We start from the raw sequence: 20,223 nt of genomic DNA, 5'->3' as shown, positions 1-20,223 counted from the left end.
GGGAGGGTTTTCCCTGGTGCCAGGAGGTGCGGGGAGGGAGAGGGCTCCTGGGCCCTGATAAGGTTTGCTTTCTTCACCTGGTGTGTTGATATGAAAATCCCCTAGGGATCCCACTTTGGATTCTAGAGCTCTGGGCAGGAAGGCCCATGTCCTGGGAGACAGCCTTTTGAATTCTGGGCAAGACGCTTTGGCTGCGTCTCTGGGACCTCAGCCACAGGGTCTACAGGCAGACAGAATGGCAGAGCGCAAGGAGCCCATGGCTCAGAAGCACAGCCAGCGTGGGGGCAGGGCTGTGGCCGAGAAGAGTGGGCAGCACCCAGTCCCTCGCGCCCCTGGGCCTTTATGGCAATCTGGGCTCTGGAGGTTGGCCGAGGGGGCACCCCAGGCACTCCCTAGAGCCCACCCCAGGTTTCAGGCTACGTTCCCATTTGCAATAGGACAAAGCTGGCCGTCCTCCCCTCCTTGGGAGGGCAGCCACGGCAGGACCAAGACGCAGCCAGGACAGCAGGGCGCTCTTGCCTTCAAATGAGACAGGCAGCTCGGCCAAGCCTACTCTGAGGCTTCGTGATCACAGGCCCAAGAGTGGCTCCAGGCTGACTTCCTCGGCTGCGTGAGAAGAGCTGGGCTGAGGCAGGGCCTGGCAGGGGCCCCAGGTCTGCGATGGGGCACGACAGAGACCTCTCTCCTTTTTTTTTTTTTTGTCTTTTTGCTATTTCTTGGGCCGCTCCCGCGGCATATGGAGATTCCCAGGCTAGGGGTCGAATCGGAGCTGTAGCCGCCGGCCTACGCCAGAGCCACAGCAACGTGGGATCCGAGCCGCGTCTGCAACCTACACCACAGCTCACGGCAATGCCAGATCGTTAACCCACTGAGCAAGGGCAGGGACCGAACCCGCAACCTCATGGTTCCTAGTCGGATTCGTCAACCACTGCGCCACGACGGGAACTCCCTCTCTCCTTTAATATTTTGGAACAGGTCGTACTTTCCATGATTTAAAATCAAAATGATAAAAAATGGTAAAAAAAAAAAAAAAAAGTTCCAAAATCTTGCTGTTTCTCCATCTCCCCTGCTCTTCAGCGCCCCCTACTGGCACTTTCATCAGCTCCGCACAAGGTAAACTCTGGGACAGTTTTACCTTGGAATTGTCATTCATTCCCGCCACAGCGTTTGCACTGATCTGTGTCTCACCCTCACTTCTCCCCATGCGTGCAGAGAGCTTCCTCGCTCCTCTGATAGCTGCGCAGAGCCCTAGTGTCGTGTGCCGCTTTGCATGCGTGCACGCATATCTGTGGGCAGCTCATCTTGTGGCCCTGACTTAGCTGCTCCCCCACCCTCTCAGCCTCCCCTGCAGGAGACCCCAGCTCAGGGACGATGGGACGTGGCCTGACCCACTGAGAGTTCAGGACCCCCCAGTCGGTGTGAGAGATCAGGACACTACCCCCACTCCAAGTCCACGTGTGAGATCAGGACCCCTCCCCCCTCCACGTGTGAGGTCAGGACCCCCCAGCACACAGATTGCTCCCCCCTCCCCACCCCACAGTCCACGTGTGAGATCTGGAACCCCTAGTCCAGGAGTAAGATCAGACCCCCCCCCCAGCCCACGTGTGAGATTGGGACACCCTCCCAGTCCAAGTGAGATCAGGACACCCCCAAGTCCAAGTGAGATCAGGACACCCCCCCACACACACACAAGTCTGCGTGAGAGGCCAGGGCCTACACCCATTAAGAAACCCCAAGGAAGAACTACTGAACACAGTCAATCCAAAGGGACATTGGAAAAACGGACACTTGGTTTCAAGCTACTGTGTTCTGGGGGTGGTTTAAAAGCAATAGTGGAGGAGTTCCCGTCGTGGCGCAGCAGAAACCACCCTACCAGGAAGCATGAGGTTGCAGGTTTGATCCCTGGCCTCGCTTGGTGGGTTAAGGATCTGGCGTTGCTCTGAGCTGTGGTGAAGTTGGAGACGAGGCTCGGATCTGGCGTTGCTGTGGCTGTGGTGGAGGCTGGCAGCAACAGCTCCGATTCGACCCCCTGCCCTGGGAACTTCCATATGCTGAGGGTGCGGCCCTAAAAAGACAAAAAGACAAAAAAGCAGTAGTGGATGCCCAGAGCTTCTACTTAGAAGGGGTACACACCACCTTCCCTCTCAGGATCCACCAGTGACCCCCTGCCCTATGTCACTGGCCAAGAGCTGGTGTCCACAGGGCAGAAGAGGAGGACTGTCCTGCCTCAAAGGGGCTGCAAGTGCTCAGGAATGAGAGAAAGGGGTAAAGGAAAGTGCCCATAAGCTGCATTTGAATATATTCTCAATAACCCCATTCAAAGCACAGTGAATACAGACCCCTTTACAGCACAGTAGCAAAAATAAAGTTCCTGTCTTGGACACATCTGTTCCATCTGTTCCACGGGAACAGCACTCTGGGAGGCTGGAGAGGTGAGCAGTGAGCAGACGCTGCTCTGCTGGGTCATTTCCAGCCACGATTCACCAGGCATGCTGCTTCTGCCAGGTGACTAAACACCTCTTCCTAAACTGTTAACATTTTACCGTGTGTGCGCTGAGGCTGCATTAAATGGCAGTGTGGTTGGGAAATCCTTTAAAGTATGTGACAGCATAGCAAAGCATAAAGTCATCTGCGAGTGCAGGAGCTGCCTGGGTATCAGTGCCCGAGGGCACAGCTGGCGCCTCGGAGCTCTCTCCCTCTGTGGGTGCCTGGGCCTGAGCAGAGCCAAGCAGCCGTCAGGGCAGAGTTCCTGGCACAGGCTTGGCAAGGGCTCTTCCTCTAGAAACAGATTCTTTAATAAACCCTTGCATCTGCAAGTAACGTAGAGTGAACATCCCGGGACTGTTGACATTGGGGAGCAAGGTGCTAACTCAGGCTACAGATCCTCTCAAGAGAACCCAAGCTATGCAGCATGCATGCTCCTGCATGGCACCTCCATGGGTACAACTCCCAGTCTTGTCCCGAGCCCCAGATGAGAAGACATTTGTGACAAGCAGAGGGAAGAGGTAGGCAGGGGAGACAGGTGTATAGGGTCTGAGGGCAGACTAAGCGCACCTCATAGTGTTGGACAGTGACCAGCAGAGGGCGGTAAGAAGTGGATAGTGAGGGACAACTGGCCCAGGGTGTCTCAGATGACTGGCTCCAGGGCCCTGGTGCCGGGGCAGCCTCAGGAGGTGAAGAACACTTCTCCTTGGGAATGAAGGGAGGAAGCAGAGGGAGCAGGCTATCAATCTTATGTGTGTAGGACCCTCAGAAACAGGATCCTGGGGACGAGGCTCATGTATGGACAAGGTCCTTCAACAGACATTTACTGAGTGATGCTGGGGATAAAGCTCAGGAGTAGGACAAGGTCCTTCCACAAACATTTATCAAGTGATGCTGGGGACCAGGCTTGGGTGTAGGACAGGGTCCTTCCACAGACATTTACTGAGTGACTGGGGACGAGGCTCAGGTGTAGGATGGTGTCCTTCCACAGACATTTACTGTAAAATGCTGGGGACGAGGCTTGGGTGTAGGAACAGGTCTTTCCACACATGTTTACTGAGTGGTGCTGGGGATGAGGCTTGGGTGTAGGACACTGGTTCCTGCTCTGCTGTCTGAATAGGGCCAGCAAGGGTGTAGGAATACATTATTGACCTGGAAAATTCCAGGCCCTGTATGTCACAGCATGGGAAAAGGGACAGTGCGGTCCTTGTGGAGGCCAACGCAGGGAGACCAGTGAGTACAGGGCCTGGGGAGCTGGCCTCTACATCCCATTCCCAGCCTTCTGGTCGCCCAGCCCTCCCCTTCCTCCCCCCACTTTATTTTCTTCCATCTCACACACTCTGTGATTCCCCCATTTGTTTTGTTCGTTGCCCATCCCCAACCATTGGATGCAAGTGCCGTAAGGTGAAGATGTGTTTTTTCTTTTTTCTGACATATAGTTGATTTTAAATATTGTGTTAATTTCTACTATTATACATATATATTTCTTCTTCTTTTTTTTTTAATGGCTGCACCTGCAGCATGTGGAGATTCCCAGGCTAGGAGTCAAATCAGAGCTGCGGCTGCGGCTGAGGCTGGCACCACAGCCACAGCAACACCAGATCCGAGCTGCATCTGCGACCTAGGCCACAGCTTGCAACAGTGCTGAATCCTTAACCCAGTGAGCAAGGCCAGGGATTGAACCTCCAGGGGACAAGGCCAGGTCCTTAACCTGCTGAGCCAAAATGAGAACTCCTAAAAATTCTTTTTTATATTCTTTTCCATTACGGTTTATCGCAGGATATTGAACGTATTGCTCATCCATTCTAAATGTTATAGTTTGCATATACTAACCCCAAACTCCCACTCTATCCCTCCCCTACCCACCCTTTGGCAACCACAACTCTATTCTCTATGTGATTCTATTTCTGTTGCATAGATAAATTCATTTGTGTCATATTTTAGATTCTGCATAAAAGTGATATCATATGGTATTTGTCTTTTTGATTACTTCACTTAATATGATAATCCCTAGGTCCATCCATGTTGCTACAAATGGCATTTTTATTCTTGTTAATGTTGAGTAATTGTCCATTGTTTATATGTACTGCATTTTCTTTATTCATTCATCTGTTGATGGGCATTTAGGTCATTTCATGTCTTGACTATTGTGAATAGTGCTGCAATGAACATAGGGGTGCATGTATATTTTTGAATTCTAATTTTTATCTGAATAGATGCCCAGGAATGGGATTGCTGGATCATATTGTAATTCTATTTTTAGTTTTTAAGGAACCTCCATACTGTTCTCCATAGTGGCTGCACCAACTTATATTTCCACCAGCAGTATAGGAGGGTTCCTTTTCCTCCACAACCTCTCCAGCATCTGTCATTTGTAGATTTTTTAGTGATGGCCATTCTGACTGAGGAAGGTGGTAGGATCCTGTTGTAGTTTTGATTTGTGTTTCTCTAATTAGTGACATTGAGCATCTTTTCATATGCCTGTCGGCCATTTGTATGTCTTCTTTGGTGAAATGTGTATTTAGGTCTTCTGCCCATTATTCAAATTGGGTTTTTTGTTGTTTTTAGTGTTATTGTTGGGTTGTATGTTGTTGATTTAATATTTTGGATATTAAGCCCTTGTTGGTCACATTTTTTGCAAAAATTTTTTCCCATTCTATAGGTTGTCTCTTTGGTTTTTGGGTTTTGTTTTGAAGGGTTTTTTTTTTTTTTTTGGTCATTTTTTAGGGCCATGTCCATGGCATATGGAAGTTCCCAGGCCAGGGGTCAAATCAGCCACAGCATCACCAGATCCGAGCTGCATCTTTGACCTAGTAGTAGCTCACAGCAACACTGGATCCTTAACCCACTGAGCAAGGCAAGGGATCCAACCTGTACATTCATAGAAACTAGTCAGGTTCTTTTTTTAATTTTTTTTAATTACTCAATGAATTTATTACATTTATAGTTGTACAATGATCATCACAATCCAATTTTGTAGGATGTCCATCCCACAACCCCAACGCATCCCCCACCCCCCGAACTGTCTCCTTTGGAGACCAAAAGTTTTTCAAAGTCTGTGAGTCAGTATCTGTTCTGCAAAGAAGTTCATTGTGTTCTTTTTTCAGATTCTACATATCAGTGAAAGCATTTGATGTTGGTGTCTCATCGTATGGCTGACTTCACTTAGCATGATAGTTTCTAGCTCCATCCATGTTGCTAAAAATGCTGGTATTTCGTTCCTTTGAATGGCTGAGTAATATTCCATTGTGTATATGTACCACCTCTTCTTGATCCACTCCTCTGTCAATGGACATTTATGTTGTTTCCATGTCTTGGCTATTGCAAATAGTGCTGCAATGAACACTGGAGTACACGTGTCTTTGCAAGTCATGGTTTTCTCTGGATAGATGCCCAGGAGTGGGATTGCTGGATCAAATGGTAGTTCTATGTTTAGTTTTCTGAGGCATCTCTATACTGTTTCCCACAGTGGTTGCACCAATTTACAATCCCACCAACAGTGTACTAGGGTTCCTTTTCTCCACACCCTCTCTAGCACTTCTTGTTTGTAGACTTTTTGATGATGGCCATTCTGGCTGGTGTAAGGTAGTACCTCATAGTGGTTTTGATTTTCATTTCTCTAATAATGAGTGATGTTGAACATCTTTTCATGTGTTTTTTGGCCATCTGTATGTCTTCTTTGGAGCACTGTCTGTTTAGATCTTCTACCCATTTTTTGATGGGGTTGTTTGTTTTTTTGGTATTGAGCAGTAGGAAGTGTTTATAAATTTTGGAGATGAATCCCTTGTCAGTGGATTCACTTGCAAAGATTTTCTCCCATTCTGTGGGTTGTCTTTTTGTGTTGTTTAGGGTTTCCTTTGCTGTGCATAAACTTTTAAGTTTAATTAGGTCCCATTTGTTAATTTTTGTTTTTACTGTCATTAAGAGGTAGATCTGAGAAGATGTTGCTGTCGTTTATGTTGGAGAGTGTTTGGCCTATGTTTTCCTCTAGGAGTTTTATAGTTTCTGGTCTTATATCTAGGTCTTTAATCCATTTGGAGTTTATTTTTGTGTATGGTGTTACGGAGTGTTCTAATTTCATTCTTTTTCATGTGGCTGTCCAGTTTACCAGCACCATTTATTGAATAAGCTGTCTTTTCTCCATTGTATTCTTGCCTCCTTTGTCATAGATTAGTTGGCCATTGGTGTGTGGCTGTAATTCTGGGCTTTCTATCCTGTTCCACTGATCTATATTTCTGTCTTTGTGCCAGTACCATATGGTTTTTATGACTGTTGCTTTGTAATATAGTCTGAAGTCCGGGAGCCTGATTTCTCCAGCTCCATGTTTCTTTTTCAGGATGGCTTTGGCTATTCTGGGTCTTTTGTGCTTCCAAACAAACTCTAAAATATTTTGTTCGAGTTCTGTGAAGAATGTCCTTGGTAATTTGATAGGGATTGCATTGAATCTGTAGATTACCTTAGGTAGTATAAGTCATTTTGATAATATTGACTCTTCCAATCCAAGAGCATGGTATGTCTTTCCATCTATTTGTGTCATCTTTGATTTCTTTCATCAGTGTCTTATAGTTTTCAGAGTACAGGTCTTTTGTCTCTTTAGGTAGGTTTACTCCTAGGTATTTTATTCTTTTGAATGCAGTGGTAAATGGGATTGCTTCCCTAATTTCTCTTTCTGCTCTTTCATTGTTAGTGTATAGAAATGCCGTCGATTTCTGTGTATTAATTTTGTATCCTGCGACTTTGCCAAATTCATGGATGAGCTCTAACAGTTTTCTGGTAGCATCTTTAGGATTCTCTAGGTATAGTGTCATGTCATCTGCAAATAGTGATCGTTTTACTTCTTCCTTTCCAATTTGGATTCCTTTTATCTCTTTTACTTCTCTGATTGCCATGGCCAGGACTTCCAAAACTATGTTGAATAGTAGTGGCAAGAGTAGTGGCATCCTTGTCTTGTTCTTGATCTCAGCAGGAATTCTTTCAGCTTTTCCCCATTTGAGAATGATGTTCTCTGTCGGTTTGTCATATATGGCCTTTATTATATTGATGTGGGGTCCCTCTATGCCCACTTTCTGAAGGGTTTTTATCGAAATGGGTGTTGGATTTTGTCAAAGGCTTTTTCTGTGTCTATTGAGAGGATCATATGGTTTTGAAACTAGTCAGGTTCTTAACCCACTGAGCCACCATAGGAACTTCCCTTGGTTTTGTTTTGTTTTAAAAAGCTTGTAAGTTTGATTAGGTCCCATATGTTTATTTTGTATTTTATTTCTGTTGCCTTGGGAGACTGACCTAAGAAAACATTGTTTTGCCTATGTTCTCATCTAGGAGTTTTATGGTGGCATGTTTTACATTTAAGTCTTTAAGTTCTTTGGGGTTTATTTCTGGGCGTAGTGTGAGGGTGGGTTCTAGTGTCACTGATTTACATGCAGCTGTCCCATTTTCCCAGCACCACTTGCTGAAAACACTGTCTTTTCTCCATTGTATCTTCTTGCCTCCTGTGCTGTAGATTAATTGACCATAAGTGTGTGGATTTGTTCTGTTCTGTTCATTGATTCATATGTCTGCTTTTGTGCCAGTACCATGCCATTTTGATTACAGTAGCTTTGAAGTATTGTCTGAAGTCTGGGAGGGCCGTGCCTCCTGCTTTGTTCTTCTTTGCAAGGTGTATTTTCGGGTCTATGTCTCTGCTCTGTCCCCAGTGTCCGGAACAGTGTCGGCAGCACAGCAGATGCTCAAAGGAGACAAGACTGGGACATTCCATGTCCCTTCCATGGCTTTGGTGCACAGGAACCCCATCTTTTTCCGTTGGTTCAAATGGGTGTTTGTCCAAATCTTGGTTAAACTTGTTGGCCCAGCTTTCAGGGTGTGGGGACATCAGTGCTGTCCGGGAAGCTCAGAAAACACTTTTGCTCCTGAGCCCTGGCAGGGACAGCTCCCTCCCCAGTTATAAGCTCCTGACCCAGCACTGACCTCAGGGCTTACACAATCAGATCAGCAAAGATATTTCACAAGCCCTTCCCTGTCCAAAAACCCAGCACATGGATCAAACTGGCCAGAGCAAACCTCAAAAGACAGAACCATGAGCCTAACCAGACCTGCCTCCACAGGGCAGCTTCAGGAGGCCGCCAACCCAGGGACAGGGTGCCAGCCACCACCTGGGGGGCTTAGGGCACAGATTCCTGCCCTCTGGATCCTAAGGGGGCATCCAAGGCCTATCCACTAGGTCATGCAGGACTGCCGCCCTCCAGGTGCTGTGTTAAGCTGCACCAGGGACAGTGGGACCACCAGCCATCATGACCACTGCTGGCACCTGTGGTTTCCACTGTTCTCTTCTTTTTTTTTTTTTTCAGGTTTTATTGAAATATAGTTGATTCACAGGGTTGCGATAATTTCTGCTGTACAGCAAAGTGATTCGGTCATACATACACACATATTCATTCTTTTTCAGATTCTTTTTCCATATAGGGCATCACAGGATATTGGAGAGTCCCCTGTGGTCTGCAGCCACTCCCTGTTGACCATCCAGTCCATATACCACAGTGTGCACCTGCCAATCCCAACCTGTAGTCCACCCCTCCCCCCACCTGTCCCCTTTGGTAACCATAAGTGTGTTTTCTACATCTGTGTGTCTCTTTCTGTTTTGTAAATAAGTTCATTTGTATCATTTCTCTAGATTTCACCTGTGATGTCATAAGATGTTTGTCTTTCTTTCTGACTTCTTCATTTAGTATGTTTTATCTCGTGACCTTACCCAGCCCATGGAATAGAATCAGCAAAGCTCTCCGTTTCTTGCCTTTTTAATTTAAAACCCTTTTCCAGGTGTTGTCAGCAAGGGAGGCTAATTAGCATTAACCCTCAAATCGAAGAAGCTCCAGGCATCAAAGGCTCACTGCCTGCCTCCTGTAACCTGGCCTGGCCTGGCCCTGGGCTCACCGGGTCCTTAGGGACACAGCTCCAGAGAGTTGAGGGTGGATCGTAAATGCTTCAGCCTCCACATGGCATTTTCGCTCACAGCCAGTGGCGGGAAGAGCAGGCACTCATGGGGAGGCAGGGGAGCTGCAAATGGGGACGTGGGGGCAGGCAGACATTTGGGGAGCAGCAGGTATCTCAGCCACCACCCCCTCCCACAAAATACATACTCCACAGCCTGGGGGTGAGGAAGCGGGGAAGATAGATTCTCAGAAGAGACAATGAGTTCCCCCAAATGGCACCAGTTCACCCTGGGTGCCCCTGAAGAAGAAGCTACACGGAGGGACTGTCACTGGCCTTCCAGGCCATCCAGGGCCCACCACTCCCACAACTGCATGCTGTCCACAGACCCTGCAGCCACATCACTTCTTTGTGTGGGGTTAGGCCCCCAACTTGGCCTCACATAACTGTTGGGGCCTCTCAGCATCCCAGGAGCTCATGGATGGAGGGGTGAGGGTGTTGGGGAGGTCTTCTGCCAGCCCAGGCAGTGGTGCAAACAGTCCTGCTAAGGAAAGGGTGCCCTGAGACCAGCACTGGCCTGGGAGGGGACACGGAAGTGACCTGCAAGATAAAGGGGTAGTCTAGAGAGAGGGCAGGACGCTGGGAGAGTTCAGTGTATGCATGACATTCAAGGGATGGAGGGGTATAACTGAGGCTGGCACGGACAAGGGTGCACACGTGACAAGATGACCAGTCAGGGAGAACAGCGTGGCCACCCAGCAATGAGGCCTCTATGTCCCATCAACCTTCTGAGGAGCCTCTGGAAATGCACTGCAAGCTGTCCCGGGGTGGGGGCTTACCCATCCACCCTGTCTCCCCAGGGTTGTGGCGAGGAAGGCCCATCACCGTGGCAACTGTGCTGCGACACCAGGGGACAAGTGCAGATGGATCAGCATTTCCACAGCAGCAAAACAAACACCTTCCAGCTCCTGCCTTGGAGGTGCGTTTCCGGAGCAGCCTGAAGGCCAGGTTTGAGCACGCTCAGGTGCTTACGCCTCTAAGGCAGGTCTGGCTCTCAGGGGCCCTTGAGGGAATCTGCAGTTGAGTCTATGAAAGCTGGGGTGGTTCTGTGTGGACCTTTATTTTTATTTTCCTTCATTTTAACTTTTAAAAGTTACATCCTTTCAATCCACCGCTCTCATTTTAGACCCTCCTTTCAGCAGCTTCAGAATGTCTGGGCTCTGACCTGGCTAATGCCTTCTGCTACTGTTATTAGTCGGACATAATTTGCCTTTTTGCATTTGACAACCATGTAAGTTTATTTTGATGCATTATTTATTTTATTTTTTTTTGTCTTTTGTCTTTGTTGTTGTTGTTGTTGTTGTTGTTATTGTTGCTATTTCTTTGGCCGCTCCGGCGGCATGTGGAGGTTCCCAGGCTAGGGGTTGAATCGGAGCTGTAGCCACCGGCCTACGCCAGAGCCACAGCAACGCGGGATCCGAGCCGCGTCTGCAACCTACACCACAGCTCACGGCAACGCCGGATCGTTAACCCACTGAGCAAGGGCAGGGACCGAACCCGCAACCTCATGGTTCCTAGTCGGATTCGTTAACCACTGCGCCACGACGGGAACTCCCATTATTTATTTTTAATTGCCCTCTGTTTATCCTAACCTTAATTAATGAACAATACGTGAATTTGCCAATGCTTTATTTTTTTTTTTTAATGGCCACACCCGCGGCATATGGACGTTCCTGGCCAAGGGTCGAATCTGAGCTACAGGTGTGACCTACGCTACAGCTGTGACAACATCAGATCCTTAGCCCACTGCACCAGCCAGTGATCGAAGCTGTGCCTCCACAGTGACTGAGGTGCTGCAGTCGGATTCTTAACCCACTGCACCATAGCAGGAACCCCCCTCACCAGCACTTTTAGATCTTCCTTGATTGCTCATTGAGTTGGAAAGTTCCCATCCTTATGATCTAGCCCATCGTCTGTGTGGGGTTGGGTAAGCCTGGTAGAGCCTGGCCCATCCTCCAGCCCTCCAGTGGGTGACATAGGGCCACAGAGTCTGGCTGGAGCCAGCCCCTAGGCCAGGCGCAGTGGCCACCATGGCCAGCCCAGGTGGATTAGAGGGAGGTCTGGGCCTCTCAGCACTTTGATGTGTCTCTTGAGGTAGAGAAACACCATGTCCTCGCCTTATGTGTCCATTCTGCTTTGCAAAAACAAAAACTCTTTCTCATGAGCTTGTCTTACAGCAAAGGAGATTCAGTGCAGGGAGTGCTGTGTGCACTAGTCCTGCAGGAAGCAGGGGTACAAAGCTGGGGCTGCTTTAAACTTGGGGAAGGAGAAACCTCTAGCTCAAGGCCTTGGTCTCAAGGGCCTCCCTCCCGATGTGGGGTAACCCCTCAGTCTGCCAGACTCTTCCAAATGCCTGAGGAGATATGCCAGGTCCTCCATGAGGAGTGGGGCCTTGCACTGGGCCGCAGACCCGTGCCTAACCCTCTCCATGTCCCGGCAACTGAGCAACAGACAACGTGCCTTGTGCTGCAGCACCGACAGTTCCCCACCCCAGAGGCCCACAGAGCACGGCCCACTGGGTCCACTGCCCACACGGTGACAGAGTAGTGCTTGTGCTGACACCACCTGTCCCAGCCGGCCCGGCCTCTTCACCTGCAGGTAACTGAAAATATCATGGCCAACGCCAAGCTCAGGGTTTTCTTCACAGCCTAGAGCTCGGGGGTCCTGCCCGACACTCCAGCAGGTGGCCTTGCTCCTCCTTGGACAGAGGGCAAGGGCCGGCAATGGCTGCAGTCTGGGGACCGTGGGGGGCAGCCCTTCCCAAGGGCAGGGGCCGGCCCATCAGACTGTCCCATGGGGGAAAAGCCTGCATTTTCCTTTTCTAGTCCCTGTAGGAGAGAAGAGGAGGGAGAAAGGGAGTCAGGATGACAGTTGCTAATGTTTGTTTTCATGAAAACAGTACGTGGACACAATTAAACATGCAAATAGTACTAAGCGCAGGGAACAAGAAAGGCCACTCCCTGCCCCATACATCCTGTCACCTGCCATGCTGCCTCGAGGGGTCAGCCCCCTCCCTCTCCACATCCAGTCCTTCAGCCGCTGTGTCCTGTGCCTGGGACAGCGCCTGCCACGTGGCGGTTCTCCCACGACCAAGTTGGACCCTGACTGAGGTGGTCAGTGTTTCTAAACCACAGGCTTCTGGGACTGTGGCTCAGTAAGCAGGTCTGACTGGAGCCGCTACCTCTGCTATGACAGATGAGGGCTTAGTTCTCGCCGGTGACACCCTGCCTCCCTCCCAACATGGGCAGAGCAAAATTTTAGTAAAATTACTAATTCTCCCCTTTCTTCCTCAAACATACACCTTTTCCTTCTCAGCTGCATCCTGCCCACTGACTTTTAACAGGCTCTAGTCTCTCATTAAAACCCTTTTTCGGAGTTCCCATCGTGGCGCAGCGGAAACGAATCCGACTGGGAACCATGAGGTTGCAGGATCGATCCCTGGCCTCGCTCAGTGGGTTAAGGATCCGCCATTGCTGTGAGCTGTGGTGTAGGTCGCAGACGTGGCTCCGATCCGGCATTGCTGTGGCTGTGGTATAGACTGGCAGCTGTAGCTCTGATTCAACCCCTAGCCTGGGAACCTCTATATGCCGCAGGTGCAGCCACAAAAAGACAAAAGAAAAAAACAAAACAAAACAAACAAACAAACAAAAAAAAACGAAAAAAAAAAACCCTTTCCCCTGACTGCAGTTCTTCCTCCTGTCGTGCCCTCTCATTATCCTCCCTCCCAGGCAAATGCTTCAGAAATGCTTGTCTCCAGGCTCACTGGCTGCTCACTCCCTCCAAGCTGGCTGTACCTGGTTACTCCACACACAGTGCTCATCGAGGTCGTCATTCCTGCTGCATACGCTCCCCTGCCCCTACCTGTCCACGGCCCTCAGCGCTGTGCTGCACCTGCTTAGCTGCATGTTGCAGGTGCCTGGCCTCCCTTGCCAAGGGAAGCCCCAATGCGAGATGAGGATGGAGGGAGCTAGAGCCATTCTCTGGTCAGGCAGCATCTCCTGGGCAGCTGTACCCATCCTCGTTGCTGCGTGGGCCTCTCCTGTGTTCTCCTTCTGTGTGACTCCAACCTCAGAGGAGAAAGGGCAAGGGTTTCTACAGCCAGGCATGTGACTGACATGGGAGCCATAGCAGGGCTGCCACAGAGAGGTCAGGACGGGAGGAAAAGTAGCTTGGGGTGATCCATCTTGGGGTGGCGTTGACTTCCTTTCTGCTGCTGACCCCTGAGGGCCTCGCCACACCCTGTTTGCACTCTTGGCTCTGCTGACGTCTCTGTGACAGCATCTCCACAGTTGGCTCCTGCCCCTGAACCCGCACGGGTGCTCGCCTAACTGGACAGGACCAGGTAGTCCGCTGCGCCCTCCAGGTCCACGCCCCTCCTCCTCCGCTGCTCTGGCTCAGACCTGGAAAGATGGGGTGCACGGGCCCCTTGCCTCTGACTTAGAGTCCTGGAGGAGGTGGAGGAGGGTGGCAGGCATCTAGTCCCCAGCCCCAGTGTGGCCACAGTGCCCTTACCCAGGTCACAGCCCCTTGCACAAAGGGCTCTGCACCTGCCCTTCTCTGGTCGTGCTAAGTGGTCCCCCCAGGGCCCGGCTCTGAGCCCCCACTTTCCAGGCTCAGTGCCTCATGTCCTCAGACACTGATGGCTGCTCCCCGATGCCTGGCCCAGGACCAGTGGGGGCTAGGACAGTTCTCAACAAGGATGATTGTTCCTTTATGATTTTTAATGCTAAATGACCTTTTTAATGAAGTTATAATGACAGCCAGAGGAAATTGATTTTTTAAAAAATAATTGTGACAAAATAAAAAATTCACCATCGTAACCACTTTTAAGTGTCCAGTTATGTGGCATTGGACACTTTCACACTGCTGTGCCAGCATCCCCACCAGCATCTCCAGAACTTTCTCATCTTCCCAAACCAGAACAGAGCCCCATCACTCACTCACTCCCCCCAGCCCTCCCCCAGCCCCCCCATTCTGCTGTGTCTATGGATCTCGTGGCTCTGGGGACCTCTTAGAAGTGATTGGCTGGTTTCACTGCCCACATTGGCTTCAAGTTTCTTCTGTGTTGTGACATATCAGAAGTTCCCTCCTTTTTAAATGCTGAATAACATTCCAGGAAATTGACTTTTTTTTTTTTTCAGATGTTCTTTACAAAATAAAAAGTTAGCCATCCTGTGCCAGTTGCCCAAATGCTTCTGAAATGGCCCTAGCCTAGGAAATCACAGGTCCAACCACCGCTGGGCCTCAGGGGGACATGAGGCCTACCCTTATGCCCCACATCCCACCCTCCACTCCATCCCCCAGCCCCACCTCCACCCCCCCCACCTTCCCACCCCCACCCCACTCCCACCTCTGCGACAGCCCCTTGACTCCTCTCAGCCCCACCTGTCCCCTCTCCATACACCCCTGGCTTCATTCTTAGTCTTCTCTCCCTCTGGAATCTTTCTTGTTTTTCCCAATTAAACTCATCCCAGTCCTGCCAGGCCTGATCCTCCCAAGGAGGGCAGATGCACCCCAGGTCCTCTCCCCTAATGTCCCAGGCACTGGGGATCCAGCCCAAAACCATCCCAAGGTTTGCTTTAACATGGGCGTCAGCAGGCCCTTGTGCAAAGCCTTCTTAGGAGAACAGCCATGAACCTTGTGACCATCAGCCCAGCTCTGCAGAAACACTTTTGTTTGCATTTCCATGTCCTTGGATGGATCCTGGTTCAGAGCCTGGAACTGTATAAAGGCTGACTCGTGCTTTACCTCTGTCTGTGTGGGGGTCTGAATACCTGTGTCCCCCAGATTTTTATGTTGAATCCAACCCCCAAAAATGGTGGTATCAGGAGGTGAGGGCTTTGGGAGGTTATCAGGTCATGAAGGTGGAGCCCCCATGAAGGGGATTAGTGTCCTTACAAAGGGATCCCTCGCTGCACCTGCCACGTGAGGACACGGTGAGAAGACTGGGACCTGGCAGAGCCTCCCTCAACCACAGTGGCACCCAGGCCTCCAGACTCCAGGACTATGAGAGGTAACGTCACTTGTGATAAGCCACCCAGTCTGTGGTGCGTGTCACCAGCTCGAACTAAGACACTATATAAAATCACACTTGCCCATTTCAAGTGGAATTTCAAGGAAACCCATCCTGAACTCTCCGTTCCCACTGGGAGCCGGACATCAGGTGACACCAAGAGTAATTCACAAGGTGGGGAGCACCTGAGCAGAGAACTCAGGCAAAGGGAGCACTGGCCCGAGCTGGAAAGGCAGTTCTGGTCACACCACTGCTCTTTGACTTCCTGGAGGCCACAGGCCCGGCCAGGTTAATGTTTCCTTTGCAGCATCCACCCAGCACCCAGCTGCTAAGACCCCGAGGTCAGCTGAGTCATCCTTACACAACGGGAAGAGATTCCAGCTGGCCACCCATGCATGTGGCTTGAGCAGACACACCCCCAAGCTGCCCCTGGGTTGCCCCTCACCCACACCATCCTCCCAGCCACCAAGGGGCTCACAGGAAGCCTGGCTGAGGCTCTCTTGCTGGGTGCACCCTCCATCCACACTCACTCACAGGGCCACTTCTGAGGCAGGTCCGCCTTGGGGGCTCTGACAGCTGACACCTCAGCCTCAGCAGTCTCGTCATTGTGGAATGAGACAGACAAGCATATGGAAAATTATATCCAGGTGTGATCTGTGCTATGCGTGTGGGATCTCACAAGGGAGGAGAGCCAGACTGCAGGAGCCCATCGCGAGTCTAAGCCAGGCTGGGGCACACGGGGTGAAGCGGACCGAGCTGACAGAGGTGGGCGCAGTGAGGCGCATTCAGAGCGTCATGTGGTTCTAGGAGATGGGAGAGCTGGCTTCTGCCACCCTCTGACCTCAGGCCCCATTTCTCCATCTGGTCTTGAAGTCACACACCGTCACCTCCACCATGCTGCACGTGTGAGAAGCAAGCCATGGAGTCTAGCTCATACCCAAGGACTCAAGGAGCCCTCCTCTCCTGAAGGGGGTGTGTCCTTAAAGATCTTTAAACCACCGCAGTCCACAAGACCCCCCAAATTACTCCCATCCTCTCCCATGCAGTACATGCGCACTCGAAAATCCCACCCGCTGTAGCTCAGGGTCCAGAGTCTTGTGTCTGAGCCTGATGTGGGGGAGGGTGCTTGAGGATATGCACTCTCAATGTGATGACCTGTGAATTTGAGGGGCGAGTTGTACCCCCGCCCCCTGCCAACTGCCCACACGCAACAGTGGAACAGACACAGCATGACCACTGCAGATCTTCAAAGGGGACAGGGCGGAGGGCACACGGGTGTCACTCAGCCACACCATCCTGAAATCCGCTGGGAAGCTCCTTAGTTAGAACTCAGTCTGATTCTGGTCTGAAAGTGACTCCATGCCCTTGGTTCCACCTTGAACTTCATTCTCCTCTGTCATCCTTTTGTTTCCATGACATACCCCCATGTGTGCACCTGTGGTTTCCGAGGCTGCTTCTTGTCAGAAGAATATGGGGGGCAGTTCCAGAGGTCTCTTCATTTTGCACTATCTCTGATCCTTTCAGTCCAAGCTTTTGCCATATAATAACTCTTTGAAAAACTCTGTGTTTCTTCTCTGACTCTTACTGAGTTTCAGTCCTTTCAACAACCGGTAAGGATTTTCCGTTGTGGCGCCGTGGAAACGAATCTGACTAGGAACCATGAGGTTGTGGGTTCGATCCCTGGCCTCGCTCAGTGGGCTAAGGATCTGGCGTTGCCGTGAGCTGTGGTGTAGGTCGTAGACGCAGCTCGGATCCGGCGTTGCTGTGGCTATGGTATAGGTTGGCGGCTACAGCTCCAATTAGACCCCTAGCCTGGGAATCTCCATATGCCTCAGGTGCGGGCCTAGAAAAGCCAAAAAGACAAAACAACAACAACAACAAAACTGGCAAACCCAGTCACCTGTTTGATATACGCCCTCCTCTACCTTGGGCTTCAGCTGAATGACAACTTTAAGCTTTTTGGAAGTCCCACTCTTGAACTGAATACTCTGAGGTGCCACCTCTGGCCTTTTTGAGAACTGAACAAAGGATCCAGAGCCACACTCTGGGCTTCATCCTTACACACTCTTTTCCTGGGATGGCCCTGCGTAAAGTCTTTGCCTGGGAGCTGTGTTAATTTTAGCATCATTTGACATCTGGAGAAGCAAGGAAATTTCTTTTTATTTATTTATTTTATTTCCCCAATACATTATTACTATTATTATTATTATTATTATTATTATTATTATTATTACTATGATTTGGAGAAGCAAGGAAATTTCAAAACCAGCAAGTTCTGTTTCCTTTTTATTTAACAGTCCTCCTGTGGCTTATCTCTCTTCTCACCTTATAGTATAAGCAGCAAGAAGAAGCCAGGAGGTGCCTTCAACACAAGTCAGATGGCCCAGTTCCCTGCACATTTTCTGCTTCCATGTCACTGCAGGTGGCAGTGCTGCTGGATTTAAACTTCCCTCTTCTCTGTACACTGCCTTAAGACTATGGGTTCTTCTCTGATTTCCTAACACCTGCTTGGGCTGTCTGATCTCCAAGTTATCCTTTCAGTGTCACCTCTCAGCCTTCTCTCCTCCAACTTCAGAGTTCTCCACGAATTTCCCACCACAGGCACCTCACATTCAGCCATTTATTCCACAATTTTTATTGAACCCAAGGCACTGCACTGGATACTGGGGAATTCCCATGGACTAAGACAGTTCTTGCTTTCCTGTTCCAATGGGGAAATATGTCAATCAGATCATCCCAGAAGCAGTGATCAAACTGTGGTTGAGAGGGTTCGAAGGACCATGAAACGCCCTTCTTTAGCCATGTGATGAGGGGCTCTGTCCTAGCTGGCATGTGGTTTAGGAAAGCTGCCTTTAAGAAGTGACTTAGTTCCCATCATGGCGCAGTGGTTAACCAATCCGAATAGGAACCATGAGGTTGCAGGTTCCATCCCTGGCCTTGCTCAGTGGGTTAAGGATCCAGTGTTGCCTTGAGCTGTGGTATAGGTTGCAGGCGTGGTTCAGATCTGGCGTTGCTGTGGCTGTTTGTTATAGGCCAGTGGCTACAGCTCCGATTGGACCCCTAGCCTGGGAACCTCCATATGCCATGGGAAGCGGCCCTAGAAAAAGCAAAAAGACAAAAAAAATAAAATAAAATAAAAGAAGTGACTTAGGTAGGAGTACAGTCCTGGGCGGGGAGGGAGCGGGGCTTCTCTTGAGGAAGAAGGGGAGCAAACAGGGAAAGTTCCCAACTTGAAATGGGGTATAAAATTACCTGCCTGGTGAGTTGCCTCTTCTGAGTCAGCCTTGCAGGTACTCACAACCCCAGGGCCTTTGCAAAGCCCTGTGAATACTGGAAAGGGTTGTAGCCCATGCCCTCCCCACCAGGACCCAGCTTGACTACCCCCACCCGCTCGGCGCCCCTCCCCTCCCGGGCTCCGGCCTTGGCCATTGCTCCTGGACTAGCAGGGGCGGCCCCGCCTCCCTGCCTCCCAGGCCAGCCTGTGTCAGCGAGGTCCCCTGCCCGACCCAGACTCAGAAGTCCGCTCTGGCCAGTGACGCCTGTGCTCCTTCTCCGGTGCGTGGTGAGTCCCCAAGCCCCCGGTGTCCCGGGGAAGGAGGCTGCCCTGGCTCCAGGGGCTTCTGGGGTGGGGGAATCTGGCCGCGGGGACTAGAGTCGGGGTTCCCCTTGGGGCAGTCAAGGCTCCAGCCTGGGGCGTCCTCTGGCTGCAGGACCGAGATGCGGGGCTGAAGGGGTGGAGGACAGCGCTGTGCTAGTGGGCGGGGGGTGGGAGGCGCCTCCCAGAGCCGGGGGCTTTTCAGCCCCGATTTCAGAAGAGAAAACAGGCTCCGAGAGGGAAAGGGACAAGGGGAAGGTGATTAGATGGTCCTTGGTGGAGGGACAGCCTATCCCCCTGCACCGTCTACTAGCCCACTAAGGTCCTCACCCCATTCTGGGACTGGGAGTGGTCCCCCCTGATTGGCCAAATCTGGGGGCCGGGCACGAGGACCTCTTGTGATTGGAGCGCTCCAGCCCCCTGGCGTGATCCTGGCTCTGAGAGCAGGATGCAGAGCCACAGCCCGGCCACCTGTTTTGGGGGTTGCGCTACTCAGGCTACTCGGATCCGGCCCTCGGGGGCACCTGTGCAGACCCCTCACCTGCCACCTGCCTGGGGGAGGCAGGGATTCCCCCAGGTATAGGAGACAGAATTATGTTTACTCCCACTGTCTTCTTCCCGCTCCCCTGTTTCTCCATGAAATCGTGCAAGTTCCTTAGGCTCTGAATCTTAGTTCCTAAGATTGGGAGGGGTGATAAAATAATAGCCGCTTACCTGACAAGATTGCTCCAGTGTGACATGAGACTGCACACTACCTTAGGCAGAGGAGGCTGTCTGGAGCTGGCATTAACCTCCAGGATGGCCTTGGGAACAGTCCCTTTTGGAGAAGGAGATGGAGGCTGAGATGAGGGCGATTCCACACGGTTGAACCCGAGTCTAAAGGCTCAGGTGGTCTAGGCAGCTGCACAGTGGCCTGTCCCCAAGACCATGACCCAAGACCATGGAAAAGACCATGGATAAGCGTGACTCCAGGGACTGTGGGAGGGACAGATGTGCCCACTCCCGGTGCCCAAGCAAAGGGCAACAGAGGACAGAAGACTTGTGGCTGGATGGCCAGCTCAGCAGAGCCCCTGCCCCTCCTAGGGCTGCATCCCCCATGGGCCCCGCTCAGCCACTGCCCTGAGCAGCAGCTCCACCAGCCACCAGG

At 50.9% G+C, this 20,223-nt stretch overlaps 1 protein-coding gene and 1 long non-coding RNA gene across 3 annotated transcripts in view; both read left to right on the top strand.

Moving 5' to 3' along the window:
- LOC106508724 overlaps window positions 1–17,201 on the top strand; it is a 49,685-nt gene extending 32,484 nt beyond the window's left edge. The window contains exon 3 of the long non-coding RNA XR_002345795.1: window positions 10,269–17,201. This is a non-coding gene — a long non-coding RNA (uncharacterized LOC106508724). The remainder of the gene's footprint in view (window positions 1–10,268) is intronic.
- The window catches only part of ALDH1L1 (aldehyde dehydrogenase 1 family member L1), a 46,193-nt gene continuing 44,883 nt past the window's right edge, over window positions 18,914–20,223 (top strand). The window contains exon 1 of one of the 2 annotated variants that reach the window (XM_021098212.1): window positions 18,914–19,036. The gene's annotated coding sequence lies outside the window, so the exon portion shown is untranslated. 2 annotated transcript variants of the gene reach the window in all.

This window comes from Sus scrofa, chromosome 7 (assembly GCF_000003025.6).
Source record: "Sus scrofa isolate TJ Tabasco breed Duroc chromosome 7, Sscrofa11.1, whole genome shotgun sequence".
NCBI lineage: Eukaryota > Metazoa > Chordata > Mammalia > Artiodactyla > Suidae > Sus > Sus scrofa.
This window is presented reverse-complemented; position numbering and strand designations above follow the sequence as displayed.